Source organism: Salvelinus alpinus, chromosome 13 (genome assembly GCF_045679555.1).
Source record: "Salvelinus alpinus chromosome 13, SLU_Salpinus.1, whole genome shotgun sequence".
Classification (NCBI taxonomy): domain Eukaryota; kingdom Metazoa; phylum Chordata; class Actinopteri; order Salmoniformes; family Salmonidae; genus Salvelinus; species Salvelinus alpinus.
Genome location: NC_092098.1, coordinates 27,023,644 through 27,039,447, shown reverse-complemented (window position 1 = coordinate 27,039,447; position 15,804 = coordinate 27,023,644). Strand labels below are relative to the sequence as shown.

At 41.1% G+C, this 15,804-nt stretch overlaps 1 pseudogene; it reads left to right on the top strand.

The window, feature by feature from the left end:
- Positions 1 to 15,071, top strand: part of LOC139536722 (zinc finger SWIM domain-containing protein 7-like) — a 32,435-nt pseudogene extending 17,364 nt beyond the window's left edge.
- Positions 15,072 to 15,804: the final 733 nt, after the last annotated feature.

Below are 15,804 nucleotides of genomic sequence, written 5' to 3'. Positions count from 1 at the left end.
GTCCACCGAATCAGTCGGTGGACTGATATAGAATAGTCTACACTACACCTACTTGGAGTAGTCAGGGCCAGATTAAAGGAAAACTCCACCCAAAAACTATTTTGGTATTTGTTTCATTAGTCCATTGTTGATATAGACCCACATGTTTTGCATGTCAGCAATCAAGTTTAACATATGTAACTTTTGAAATACAGAAATATGGCCGTATGATGCATTTACATGGCCGTATGATGCATTTACATGGCCGTATGATGCATTTACATGGCCGTATGATGCATTTACATGGCCGTATGATGCTGAATCTTTTTTAATAGCACACAAATGACCGAAATGAGTGGCTACTCTGACTGACAAACTGAGATCAATCTGGTCTTGAATTCAAACCAACAGTAGCCCAGGCCATTGAAGCGACACACAGATTGTACAATATTAACAGGAAATACATATACAGTATATACAGTAGCAGTCAAAAGTTTGGACAGACCTACTCATTCAAGGGTTGTTCTTTATTTTTACTATTTTATACATTGTAGAATAATAGTGAAGACATCAAAACAATGAAATAACACATACGGAATCATGTAGTAACCAAAAAAGTGCAAAGCTGTCATTAAGGCAAAGGGTGGCTACTTTGAAGAATCTCAAATATATTTAGATTTGTTTTACACTTTTTTTAGTTTTACACTTTTTTACTACATGATTCCATATGTGTTATTTCATAGTTTTAACGTCTTCACTATTATTCTACAATGTAGAAAATAGTACAAATAAAGAACAACCCTTGAATGAGTAGGTCTGTCCAAAAATAATATTGGTTCTACAGACAGATTAGTCTCCTCTATTCAGCAGTAGCCATTTGCTTTCAAACTGTATGTTTTTCCCGCGATTGTATTTTGAAATCTGCAAAAGGCAGACCGACATCCGCAACCAACCATGGAAATATAATCCATAGATGGCAGTTCCCATTAAAGCCAGGACTGACAACCATTGCTTGTGTACCCATGAGTTTCACAGTCAAATAGCCAGGGTAAGAGGTTACAAAACCCTTCTATGGATTATATGTCCATGGCCACAATGCAACAACCTGCATATTTATCAGGTATGAAGGTAAGACCCAGATGCAGACAACGTTGAATTATCAATGGTTTAATAATCCAACAGGGGTTAGGCAATAGACAAGTCAAAGCAGGCAGAGGTCAATAATCCCAGAGGTGGGGCAAAGGTACAAATAAGCAGGCAGGCTCAGAGTCAGGACAAGGGTCAAAACCAGGAGGGCGAGGAAAAATAGAGACTGGGAAAAGCAGGCGCTGAGAACAAAACTGCTGGTTAACTTGACAAACAAGACAAACTGGCACTAGACAAACAAAGAACACAGGTATAAATACACAGGGGATAATGGGGAAGATGGGCAACACCTGGAGGGGGTGGAGACAATCACAAAGACAGGTGAAACAGATCAGGGTGTGACATATTTGGAGTGCATGCTGCCCAAACTGCGTTAATTGCCAAAATAAAGGAAACACTTGAGTTAATAAGGGTTACAAAGTATATGTTATGGTGTGGGGTGCATTTTCCTGGCATGGTTTAGGTACACTTATAGAATCTATGCCATGGCGCATTGAAGCTGTTCTGGTAGCTCATTATGGCCCAACACCCTTTATTTAGGCAGATACCTGTATGCGCTTGTTATAAAACTTAATCCACAGTTATTTTTTTCTACATTATTGATCCACTGTGGCTAAATTATGCTCTCTGGTGTATTTTTAACATTGAGAGCGGGCTCCTGTGTTTGGATAAAACATTATTATAATAACAAAAAAAAGACATGCGCCCCCTACAGGCTGGGGCCCAGCCCCTGACTCACACAATTGACCAGTCACATGTATTTATTATGCAGTTTATATATTTTTATTAATCAGTTAATCAGTTAATCAGTTACAATCAAGGCAGGTCCCCCCAGTTACCCATGTGGGCCCACTACCTCCTCTCCTCCCCCATCTGATGATTAGTAGAGCGGCAGCAGGCAGCAGCAGGCTGTCTACACTCATTGAGAGCGGGCTCCTGAGTCTTCCTGGGGTTGGCGGTTGCAGTAAAAAAAAATGAGGCCCTATATACTACATGTATAATATATACAGTATATATTTCCTCTATAATTTCTGGGGGTAAAAATTATTAGTATTTCATTTTTTGCTTCCTCTTGGGCCCCCCACGGACCTGGGCCGGGGGATTCAGCCATGTTAACCCCCTGCATTAAGCCTGCCCTGGGAGAAGGCTACACAGTGAGAGCATGAGTCATTTACAATGGCAAGACCAAGAATACAAAATCTGAATGAAAACGACTCAGATGGCAGGAACAAATGTATCATGACATCTCTGATGATTGTTATTCTGATTTATGCTGAACGACTTTCCATATCTGTGAAAGGATTCATATCGAGTAGCAAGTGAGCGAGTGTCTGATGTTTTGGATCAGCTGGCATGGCTGTACCCAGGTGAGAGGAACTTGTGTTCTACAACATTCTTGACTTGGCTGCTATTAACGCACATGTTTTGTTCAAGCAGTGCATGAACAACACCATGAGCAGGAGAGAGTCTGTCACACGGGCTACGTGAGAGACATATGAAGGCCAAGGCAGCAGCAAAATTGCACACAGCTCCCGGGGAAGAAAAGCTGCAAGGTTGGCAGACGCACTCGGAACAACATCTGTTTCAGCTGCAAGTGACTTGTTCGTGGGAAGTGTTTGCTTCAAGTGAAAATGACAAAGATTTGTGGTGACTGTTAGGGCATGGGCATGGGATAATCGCTAAATGAGACCCAGCTGTAGCATGAAGACGCACACCATACTGTATGCATGAGCAAGGCCACAAATAATGTGTCCAGTAACTCACAATAATTGACTCTTTTTTTACCTCTGTTATATCGACACAGCGGCTGATGGAAGGCTACTAAGTCAGAATCTGCACTACAGCGAAGCCTAATCAGACATGCCCGTGCTCATTATGGTTATTACACACTCTAAAAAGAAAAGGTTCCTGGAGGATCCTTTATGGGTTCTTCAAATTGAAACTGGGGCAACCCCTATAAGTTCTTCAAATAACACCCATTAATGGTTCCTCAAATAACCTTTTGGGGTAAAAAGTTCAACCCCCATTATTATTATTATTATTAATAATAATCAGCATAACTATAACACTTAGTTGTCAGTCTTTATTATGGTTTTAGTTAAAAGCATAAAAGCAGAATAAAACAAATGCGAGGTAAACATCCAGCAGAGCCCCAACTCCATTGGCTATATCCTCTGGCCTGTTGATGTTGATGTGTTGAATGTCCTTTGCAGGCTATCCATAGCCAGAATAATTTTGAAGTGCATGGTGATCGAACAGGTTTCCTATTATATTCATCAGCGGTGTAGGGAGGGTGAAGTCTATAAATGCAAAAAATTATAATTATACAGAGGATTAGCACCTTGGTTTTTGTGGTAAATGTGAATGCAAAATGTTTTCACTTTTGACAACGATTTTCATACACATACCTTGTTCATAATGTAGAGATGTAACAGTATAGCTTCCGTCCTTCTCCCCGCCCCTACCTGGGCTCGAACCAGGGACCCTCTGCACACATCAACAACTGACACCCACGAAGCATCGTTACCCATCGCTCCACAAAAGCTGCGGCCCTTGCAGAGCAAGGGGAGCAACTACTTCAAGGTCTCAGAGCGAGTTACGTCACCGATTGAAACGCTATTTGCGCGCACCTCGCTAACTAGCTAGCCATTTCACATCGGTTACAGAGAGTCCTTTGGGATCTTCATTGAAGAGTTATGGGAGGAAGAAGATGGCTGCTGTGATGGAGTCCTATAAGGTTTTAGATAAACCATTAATACAAATTAACTGTAGATGATACATGTGATCTGCATAACATTATGCGGCAACCCAATACCAATTGTACATACCTTTGTGTGACTTCTCATCAGTATACAAGCAGACACAGACACACACAAATAAGGGATCAGTTTAGTCATCTGCGCCCAATGCAGCAATAGCCTTTAACGTATTCTTACATATTCTTACCTCTTTTTTTATTGATATCCATTGAACTGTTTCAATTTTCTGATTTAGAAATAATTTTAAAAGGGGAGAAAGTGTCAAACAACAGCCATTTGAGTAAAACTCACGGACGATTAGTAAAACTTAAACCAAGTTTATTGACCCATTGGGTCATACAGCTGCATTAGACAAAGACATGGTTCCACCAGTGGTAGTATATATACCACCATTTGGGTGACGTCCTCCTTCTCTCTAAACATTACATCTTTATTGCTAGGCAGGAAATTAAGTGATGCGCATAATAAACTGTTCCTTCTCCTTTAATGTGACCTGACCTAACCTCGGCCCCCCATTCTTCAAACCACATCTCTCCACCCTTATCAGTGCCTGCCAACATGTGATTGCCTTTCCTTTACTCAGTACCAAGCTTCCAAGCTTAATTGTCTCCACCATATACATTCCTCCTACAGATAACAATTAACTTCTGGTGTAGAAATCAGACTATGGCACTCAATATTTCAATAGGATACCTGATAATTAACAATATTTCATGTTTAGAGTCAGATCTCATCAATGGTATCATCATAAAGACAATTTTAATTTAGATCATAAATGGAGAAACCTTACCTTAAATTGCGATTTTTACATTTTTCAGTTAAGTGCTAAATTCAAATCAAAACATTTGTTTGGGCTGTTAGGTTCCTGCAAGAACCCCCAAGAACTAAATAGGTTCCTCAATGAACCCCACCTCCTATGGGGTTCTTGGAAGAACCTTTAAGGGGCATTTTTCAGTGCCAAGAAGCCTAAGGTTCTTCAAGGGACTTTGGGGATCTTAGAAGAACCCTCATTGAACCCCTAATTTTTAGAGCAGGCAATGTGAAATGATACAGTGTGTAACGATTGTCGTCGGGAGAAGGAGAAGAGGACCAAGGTGCAGCGTGGTAAGTATTCATAAATACGTTTCTTTAATAAATATGAACACTAACAAAACAACAACACAACAAACGAACAGTTCTGAAAGGTGACGACAAACACTAAACAGAAAATAATCACCCACAACTCAAAGTGGGAAAACAGCCTAAATATGGTTCTCAATCAACCTTATTTGTGTGCGATAGACAGCTGCCTCTGATTGAGAACCACACATGGCCAAACACAAAGAAATAAACAACATAGAACACCAGACATAGAATGCCCACCCAAACTCACGCCCTGACCAACCAAAATAGAGACATAAAAAGGATCTCTATGGTCAGGGCGTGACACAGTGAATTTGCTTGTGGTGCTCACAGCTCAAATTATACAGTACCAGTCAAAAGTTTGGACAGACCCTCTCATTCCAGGGTTTTTCTTTATTTTTATATTTAATAATAATAGTGAAGACATCTAAACTATGAAATAACACATATTGAATCATGTAGTAACCAAAAAAGTGTTAAACAACTCAAAATCTATTTTATATTTGAGATTCTTCAAAGTAGCCCCCCATGACCTTCATGTCTTAAAACCTCTCTAGGCTAGATGGGACGCTACCGTCCCACCTGACCAACATCCAGTGAAAGTGCAGGCCGCCAAATTCAAACTACAGACTGGTAAATATATAACATTCTTGAAAATACACATGCAATATGTCAAAATAAAGCTTAACTTCTTGTTAATCCAGCCACGGTGTCAGATTTCAAAAAGGCTTTACGTCGAAAGCAAACCATGCGATTATCTGAGGACAGCACCCTATCAAACAAACACAGACAATCATATTTCATCCCGCCAGGCGTGACACAAAACTCAGAAATAACGATATAATTCATGCCCTACCTTTGAAGAGCTTCTTCTGTTGGCACTCCAATATGTCCCATAAACATCACAAATTGTCCTTTTGTTCGATTAATTCCATCGTTATATCTCCAAAATGTCCATTTATTTGGCGCGTTTGATCCAGAAAAACACCGGTTCCAACTCGCGCAAAATGACTACAAAATATCTAATAAGTTACCTGTAATCTTTGTTCAAACATTTCAAACAACTTTTCTAATACAACTTTAGGTATTTTTTAACGTAAATAATCGATCAAATTTAAGACAGGTCGTGCGCCATAAACCACAACAGTACACTAGACTCGACCCTCGTTCTGAACAGCCTTACTTCTTCATTTTCAAAGGAAAAACATCAACCAATTTCTAAAGACTGTTGACATCTAGTGGAAGCGATAGGAACTGCAAGCAAGTGCCTTAGAAATATAGATCCACATAGAAACCCCATTGAAAGAGAGTGACCTCAACAACAACAAAAAATCCTGGATGGTTTGTCCTCGGGGTTTTGCCTGCCAAATAAGTTATGTTATATTCACAGACATCATTCCAACAGTTTTAGAACCTTCAGAGTGTTTTCTATCCAAATATACTAATAATATGCATATCCTAGCTTCTGGGCCTGAGTAGCAGGCAGTTTACTTTGGGCACACTTCTTCATCCGGACGTGAAAATACCGCCCCCTAGCCTAGAGAGGTTAAAGAAACGATGGACTGTTGTTTCTCTTTGTATATTTGAGCTGTTCTTGCATAATATGGACTTGGTCTTTTAACAAGGCACACATGTTAATTGAAATGCATTCCAGGTGACCACCTCATGAAGCTGGTTGAGAGAATGCCAAGAGTTTGCAAAGCAGTCATCAAGGCAAAGGGTGGCTACTTTGAAGAATCTCAAATATAAAATATATTTTGATTTGTTTAACACTTTTTTGGTTACTACATTATTCCATATGTGTTATTTCATAGTTTTGATGTCTTCACTATCAACGTCGATAATAGTAAAAATAAAGAAAAACCCTCGAATGAGTCGGGGTGTCCAAACTTTTGACTGGTACTGTATGTAGCAACACCATCGAACATGAAAACAAATTCTAAATGTAACAATACTGTAGCACAACAAAATACAGTTGAAGTCGGAAGTTTACATACACTTAGGTTGGAGTCATTAAAACCCGTTTTTCAACCACTCCACAAATTTCTTGTTAACAAACTATAGTTTTGGCGGTTAGGACATCTACTTTGTGCATGACACAAGTAATTATTCCAACAATTGTTTAAAGACAGATAATTTCACTTATAATTCACTGTATCACAATTCCAGTGGGTCAGAAGTTTACATACACTAAGTTGACTGTGCCTTTAAACAGCTTGGAAAATTCCAGAAAATGATGGCCACCATCAAGGCCACCATCAAACTCAGTGCCTCTTTGCTTGACATCATGCGAAAATCAAAAGAAATCAGTCACGACCTCAGAAAAAAAATTGTAGACCTCCACAAGTCTGGTTCATCAGAGCAATTTCCAAACACCTGAAGTTACCACGTTCATCAGCACAAACAATAGTACGCAAGTATAAACATCATGGGACCATGCAGCCGTCATACCGCTCAAGAAGGAGACATGTTCTGTCTCCTTGAGATGAACATACTTTGGTGTGAGAAGTGCAAATCAATCCCTGAACAACAGCAAAGGACCTTGTGATGATGCTGGAGGAAACAGGTACAAAAGTATCTATATCCACAGTAAAACGAGTACTATATCAACATAACCTGAAAGGCCGCTCAGCAAGGAAGAAGCCACTGCTCCAAAACCGCCATAAAAAAGCCAGACTACGGTTTGCAACTGCACATGGGGACGAAGATCGTACTTTTTTCGAGAAATGTCCTCTCGTCTGATGAAACAAAAATGGAACTGTTTGTCCATAATGACCATCGTTATGTTGGGAGGAAAAAGGGGTACACTTGCAAGCCGAAGAACACCATCCCAACCGTGAAGCACAGGGGTGGCAGCATCATGTTGTGGGGGTGCTTTGCTGCAGGAGGGACTGATGCACTTCACAAAATAGATGTCATCATGAGGAAGCAAAATGATGTGGATATATTGAAGCAACATCTCATCTCAAGTCAGGAAGTTAAAGCTTGGTTGCAAATGGGTCTTCCAAATGGACAATGACCCCAAGCATACTTACGAAGTTGTGGCAAAATGGCTTAAGGACAACAAAGTCAAGGCATTGGAGTGGCCATCACAAAGCCCTGACCTCACTCCCATTGTGGGCAGAAGTGAAAAGGCATGTGCGAGCAAGGAGGCCTACAAACCTGACTCAGTTACACCAGCTCTGTCAGGAAGAATGGGCCATAATTCACCCAACTTATTGTGGGAAGCTTGTGGAAGGCTACCCAAAACGTTTGACCCAAGTTAAACAATTTAAAGGCAATGCTACCAAATACTAATTAAGTGTATGTAAACTTCTGACCCACTGGGAATGTGATGAAAGAAATAAAAGCTGAAATAAATCATTATTCTATTTCACATTCTTAAAATAAAGTGGTGATCCTTACTGACCTAAAACAGGGAATTTTTACTTGGATTAAATGTCAGGAATTGTGAAAAACTGAGTTTAAATGTATTTGGCTAAGGTGTATGTAAACTTCCAACTTCAACTGTAGATAACCAATTTTACTTTGCAATTTAGTCAGTGCCTCTGAAAAATAGGTGTTAAACAAATAGTTTTGTTGATGAAATTAACACTGCTGTCCAAGTGGCACAACATTGAATGTTATGGTGTTGTTCATGGTGGTGGAGGATTGCCACAGCACCTGCATCCTATTTTTCTTATATTTGGCAACCCTCCAAATGAAAACCAGGGCTATTGATAGTATGTGTTTAATGTTCTCTCTTTAAAATGCCTCGCTGCAGAATCCCTAGTCAGACAGTAGCCTACAGTCCAGTGTCTGTATTACCTTGTCAGCCCTGGCTAGAGGCTCCCTTAGTTCTAGTGTGGGACACTAACTGATAGTAGCCATGTTGCCTCTCTCATGAGTTTGTTTTACAGAGACAAGAGGTTGATAAATGAGACTCCCTTCTCCTCTTTTTCTCATCTGCTATCCTTTCTTTTCATTTCCCTGGTTTCAGTTACACAGATGGTAGTTTTGTTTGCCAAGGTATCTTGTATGGCCAGTCCTTCATACTGTTGGTTTCTGAGAATATGAAATATACTTATTCATGTCACTGAGGGAGAGAGGGTAATGTATAACGTTTACATTATATCAGGTATCCTATTGAAATATTGAGTGCGGGGAAGCGATCACATGGCAGGCATTGATAAGGGGAGAGAGCCATGTATTACTGATGAAGGGGGTCGAGATCAGGTCAGGTAACGTTAAGGGAGAAATAAAAGTTTATGGCAGTATCACTTTGTGTCCCGCCTAGCAGTAAAGACACAATGTTTGTTCAGATGTGTAGGAGGAGACTCAGCCTAGGAGAAAGGGTTAAATATCAGTGCTTGTGTGAAAATGTTTTTGTCTAATGCAGCTGTATTGATCCTCTGGGAAGAATACACTTGGTTAAGCTTTCATAGTGTCTGTTGAGTTTTTTACACTGAGAATTAGAACCTAACAATATGTCAGGCCAAATTTCCCATTTTTCCCCTCTCCTTGAAGTGTGCACTTGTTCACTCCCCCTCAACTACTGTAAAAGCATTGAGTTGGTTTGTAGATGGATTGTCTACCATCCCGGCATTGTTATATCAATTTAATGCTCTTAAATCTTTGAGGGGGAATGAACGAATACACACCACAGTTACAGTCTCCCTCCAGTGCCCTCAGCTGGGTGGTTTTCAGTCTCGTTACTCTGCATTTGTCACTTTTTAAATCGACTCCATGGAATTGTCCCTGCGGAGTAACTCGTTTATAATGTAACATTTCAACGAATGAGGTGTTTTATTTTGTAGGTCACTAGGAAGGGACTACACAACTGTGAATTTGTCTCGGCTAGGGAATAATGGAGTCTGTTTCTGCCATGTTGAGAGTCATTAGTTGTGGAGACGAGGCTGTGTAATCTTCTGAATTAATGCCCTCATGCGTCATCTTCAGAATGGGGCTGGAGCTGAGTCCATCACAAAGTATGGACAGTGGCATAAAGTACTTAAGTAGAAATACTTTGTACTTTGGGGTATCTGTACTTTACTATGCTATTTCTATTTCTTCAACTTTTACTTCACTACATTCCTAAAGAAAATAATGTACTTTTTCTCCTTACATTTTCCTTGACACCCACAAGTACTCGTTACATTTTGAATGCTTAGCAGGGCAGGAAAATGGTCCGATTCACACACATATCAAGAGAATACGTGGTCATCTCTATTGCCTCTGATCTGGCGGACTCACTAAACATAAATGCATCATTTGTAAATTATGTCTGAGTGTTGGAGTGTGCACCAGGCTATCCATACAATTAAAAACAAGAAAATGGTGCCGTCTGCTTTGCTTAATATAAGGACTTTGACATGATTTATATTTTAACTTCTACTTTTGATACTTACGTATATTTAGAACCAAATAGTTTTAGACTTTTACTCAAGTAGTATTTTACTTGGTAACTTTTACTTTTACTTGAGTAACTTTCTATTAAGGTATCTATACTTTTACTCAAGTATGACATTGGGTACTTTTTCCACCGCTGAGTATGGACTAAGTGTCTGGTATGGCCAGGAGTTGTTGTCTGGCATGCGAGTTTAGGTATACTTTACAGCTACAGTATTTTTTGGAGTATATGCAATATTTGGAGAAACCTGGCTAGGGTTATGAGATTATTGTCTACCACTTTTAAATCCAATAGATGTTTAACATGCTCCCTCTTCCAGACACCAGGGGTGTATTTAGTGATGTAAAACATTGTGGATGTTTCAGTAAAAATAGAATGAACAGACCTGACACAATTCCATATTCTATCTGACGGACAATCATATCTGTTCTACACCATACATTTATTCCTATCTGAATGTTCTGTAACGTAACATCATCCTGAACAAGCCCCAAGGTTTAATGACACATGGACAAGTACAGTAACCCCAACAATGCAGTAATCTATATCAATGTAATAATACAAATAACAAGGTAGAACAAAAACACACAATATATACAAATAAGAAATAAGAAGAACACGATAAAGTAAGTAAGCATACTATATACAAGGTCAGTTACAATACCATATTTACAATGTGCAGGGATACTGGATCGATAGAGGTAGAAATGTGTAGGGGTAAGGTGACTAGGCATCAGGATATATGATAAACAGAGTAGCAGCAGCGTGTATGATGATTGTTTGTGAGTGGGTGTGTGTGTGTAGAGTCAGTATAAATGTATGTGTGTGTGTGAGCAAATAATGGATTGAGTGTTTGTATGTGTGTTGGAGTGTCAGTGTGCATAGTGTGTAGGGCCCTATGAGTGTGAATGGAGACAGTGCAAAAATAAGAATAAAATACAAAAGTCAACACAGATTGTCCGTGTAGCCATTTTGTTTGCTATTTAGTTAGCTATTTAGCAGTCTTATGGCATGGGGATCGAAGCTGTTCAGGAGCCTGTTGGTGTCAGACTTGATGCACTGGTACCGCTTGCTGTGCGGAAGAGAGAACAGAGAGAACATTCCATGGCTTGGGTGGTTGGAGTCTTTAACTATTTTCCGGTCCTTCCTTTCACACCGCCTAATATAGAGGTCCAGGATGGCAGGGAGCTCAGATCCAGTGATGTGCTGGGCTGTCCTGACCACCCTCTGTAGCGAACAAGGTAGTGCTCGAGGCAGTGCTATTGCCATACCAAGCAGTGACGAAGCCAGTCAAGATGCTCTTAATGGTACAGCTGTAGAACATTTTGAGGATTTGAGGGCCCATGCCAAACCTTTTCAACCTCCTGAGGGGGAAGAGGCACTGTCGCGACTTCTTTACAACTGTGAGCGTGGACCATTTTAAGTTTTTTGTGATTTGACACCGAGGAACTTGAAGCTCTCGACCTGCTCCACTACAGCCCCGTCGATGTGTCTGGGGGTGTGCTTGCCCCCCCCCCCCCCCCCCCGTTTCCTGTAGTCCACGATCAGCTCCTTGGTCTTACTTACGTGAAGGGAGAGGTGGTTGTTCCGGCCCCACAATGCCAGGTTACTGACCTCCTTCCTGTAGGCTGTCTCATTGCCGCCGGTGATCAGGCCTACCACCGTTGTGTCGTCAAACTTGATGATGGTGTTGGAGTCTTGCATGACCACGCGGTCGTGGGTGAAGAGGAAGTACAGGAGGGAACCAAGCACACACCCCTGTGGGGCCCTCGGGTTCGAGGGTCAGCGCTGCGGGGGTGATGTTGCCTACCCTCACCACTTGGGGTCGGCCTGTAAGGAAGTTAGCAGGATGTGTTAGGGCTCTTTGGAGGAGCTCAGGGATTTGTGAGATAAGGATGAGATGAGGTCAGTGGGAGCTTGTTTCACCTCATTCCTCACCCTGTTCTACTGATCGACCGTTTTCAGAGCTCCTTCCTCAGCTGTTGTGAACATGTGTGGAATTGACTCAAGCTGTTATCAATGGCAGACAAAGGCAGTATAAGTACGAACAGAATTCACATAATTTTTGGAAAACTTTGTTCGATCAAGTACTTGCTAGAGACACAAGACATTCTCTCTCTTCTACAACACTGTGATGATTCAGAGAATCTTTCCATGGTTGTTTATTTCCTTGTTTGCATAAATCCACGGTCCAGGACACCTGTGTTTTTGTCCAGCTCTGCCTTTGTCTTTGACTCCTACTTGTTGTTTTTGTTACAGTGTCTGTAGCGGTCTAAGGCACTCCATCTCAGTGCTTGAGGCGTCAATACGGACACCCTGGTTCGAATCCAGTCTGTATCACAACCGGCCGTGATTGGGAGTCCCATAGAGCGGCTCACAATTGGCCCAGCGCCGTCCGTGTTTGGCCGGTGTAGGCCATCATTGTAAATAAGAATTTGTTCTTAACTGACTTGCCTAGTTAAATAAAGGTTAAAAAAAAATTATTTTAAAAATTGTTTTGTTGAAGGTGATGGTCGGGTCAGGGCTGCTGTACACTTTAAATCAAATCAAATGGTATTTGTCATATGCTTTGTAAACAACAGGTGTAGACTAACAGTGAAATGTTTACTTACTGGCCCTTCCCAACAATGCAGAGAGAAACATCGAAAAATAATAGAAACATAATAAAACGAGGAATAAATACACAATGAGTAACGATAACTTGGCTAGATTCACGGGGTACCAGTACCGAGTCGATGTGCAGGAGTACGAGGTAATTGAGATAGATACTGTATGTACGTATGGGAAGGGGTGAAGTGACTAGGCAACAGGATAAATAATAAGCAGATGGGTCAAAAGAGTTAGTGCAAAGGGGGGGGGGGGTCAATTCAGATCATCTGGGTAGCTATTTGGTTAACTATTTAGCAGTGTTATGGTTTAGGGGTAGAAGCTGTTCAGGGTCCTGTTGGTTCCAGACTTGGTGCATCAGCACCGCTTGCCATGCGGTAGCAGATAGAACAGTCTATGACTTAGGTGGCTGGTGTCTTTGACCATTTTTAGTGCCTTCCTCTGACACCGCCTGGTATAGAGGTCCTGGATGTCAGGGAGCTCAGCCCCAGTGATGTACTGGGCCATGCGATTGGATGACAAGCAGTTGCCATACCAAGCGCTGATGCAGCCAGTCAAGATGCTCTCAGTGGTGCACCTGCTACACCTCCTGTCACTACTGCCCCTGCCCCTGCCTTCACTTACACCGTGCTCAGGAAGAACGAGAGCCTGCTGGTGAGCACAGAGCAATAATAACGTATTAATATATTAATAGAACATACAGCCATAAACTGCAAAGACATCACACAAAACCTATGCACGCATGCACACTCACACACACAAACAAACACAAACACACACACACACCACCTCGTCGGATCATGCTCTATGTCTTGGGTAATGCATAGATCCTGAGCAAGACAAGATACAGAATTCAACCTTTCAGGGTTACTCCCTCCCAGAAAGTGCTCACATGTTAATCTGTATAACAGTAGCACTGAGCAGACAGGGGATATTTTGGTCAGGTTTCATCTTTGATTTAGGGTTTCTATTTGCTACAAAACAATGTGGGCTACTAGCTACACCTTGAATAAGGACAACTCCAGTCCCTAGAGTGACAATGCTAAAATCAACCTGAGAAACAGAAAGCAGCAAGAGACTAAAGGGTCAACCATAGTCTTATATTCTTAGACTGATGTCCATGAGATAAAAGAGACACTGGCAAGACACTGGCACTAGTGGTCCTTTTACATCTCATTTAAACCTGTCCATCCCATATGACACCCAGGAGCCCAAAACCAAAAAGACCCCAAATCCCATCAACCCTCAGCTGCCTCTGAATATTTCCCTGAAAACAGAATACTGTATATCCATACCTCACAGTGAGGTTGACCACACTACTCCCCCTCTCTCCCACATAGAGCCAAAGCTGTCTGTGTTGTTTTAAGGGCACTGCAGACATTGTCATCGTCATTGCGACCCCGTCATGTGTCAGTTAGGGCAAATCAGGGCCAGACCAGGGGTAGGGCCACAGTCTCACTGTAGACCGCGTCATCATCCGCATCATTGGTCTACGTCTATCAAACAGAACTAGGTCACCCTAGTGGGCCACTGGGGGTTTCACATGGAGTGTACTGCCTGGACAGTCTACAGACCATGAAAGCCCAGGCTCCCGGCTCCAGGACCGCAGACCAGCAGGAGAGAGACCACTGTGTACTGAACTGTTACTCTGAAAAGTATCCCTGAGATGATGGAACTTATTTTTGCCAAATGTTTTTGGGGAATATAATACATTCTTCCTACCTTATTACATTGGTATGACAAATACTGACATTGTGGTTATTAATTTTTTTAAATAAATGTAATAACCGTAAGTTAAAAACAAATGAGTCATACATATATTAATCATGATGATGATAAGCGTATCTGAAAACTTGCCTGAAGTTGAATTCTGTCTGTGTGACACACACACACAGAAAAGAAAAGCTGCACACTCTCATGGCTCCAATGCATTAGATTTAATAAGCTAGCTAAAATTTCGAACATTCCTCCTCCTGTGTCAGTGTAAGCATATCCTGGTGGCTTACCTCAGTCATGCCATGGGACTGTCCCAGCAGGACAGCTATATCAATCCCAAAACAGACACGTAGATCACAGCCCAACAGGTCACTGAAACAGACTCAAACCCTTGCAGCACCATCTAAGACCAAGCTGCTAAAGCACATCCTGGGGAAAGATGTTTAAAAGCCAAAGCCTACTGCTGCTGCATGGTCTCCTCCAGTCTATCTGCATGTGTAAAGATTATATTTATGGCTTTTAGGTCATTGTGCTGTTCTTCTGGACATCTGGTGTGGTTCTCTGCTTTCTGAAAATCTGTCAACAGATGTTGCATTTGTTTGTGACTGTGTAAGTGTTCTTAATATGTTGCCAGAGAATGTGCATCTGTTCATTGACTTTAGTTTTAGACTCTCCTTTTATTTGAAGACAAGTCAGTCACCCTTTGGTGCTGCCTGCTGAAAGGGAAGTGTAAAGGTAAGATACGTTTTACTCAGTCCAGTGGTTCAGTGACTACAAAGATGTTTCAGTTTTTCAGAAGGCTTTGTATATTTATTATTTGTTCTGAAATTAAAACATTGAAAATTGTTATATGTGGGTTTGTAAACTCTTCTTGTAAGAATATGAAAATTTGACCTGTAACAATATAAGCATAGCTTTTATTAACAAAATAATTCACCGTACATACACATTGGCAATTTTAGCATGTAAATCTTGGTGGGGAAAACTCCCAAAACATTTTTTAGATGCATGCCAGCAAAGCCACTACACAACACAACACTAAACAATACATTAATTACACTCTAACGGTGACAAAGGTTGCCCAGA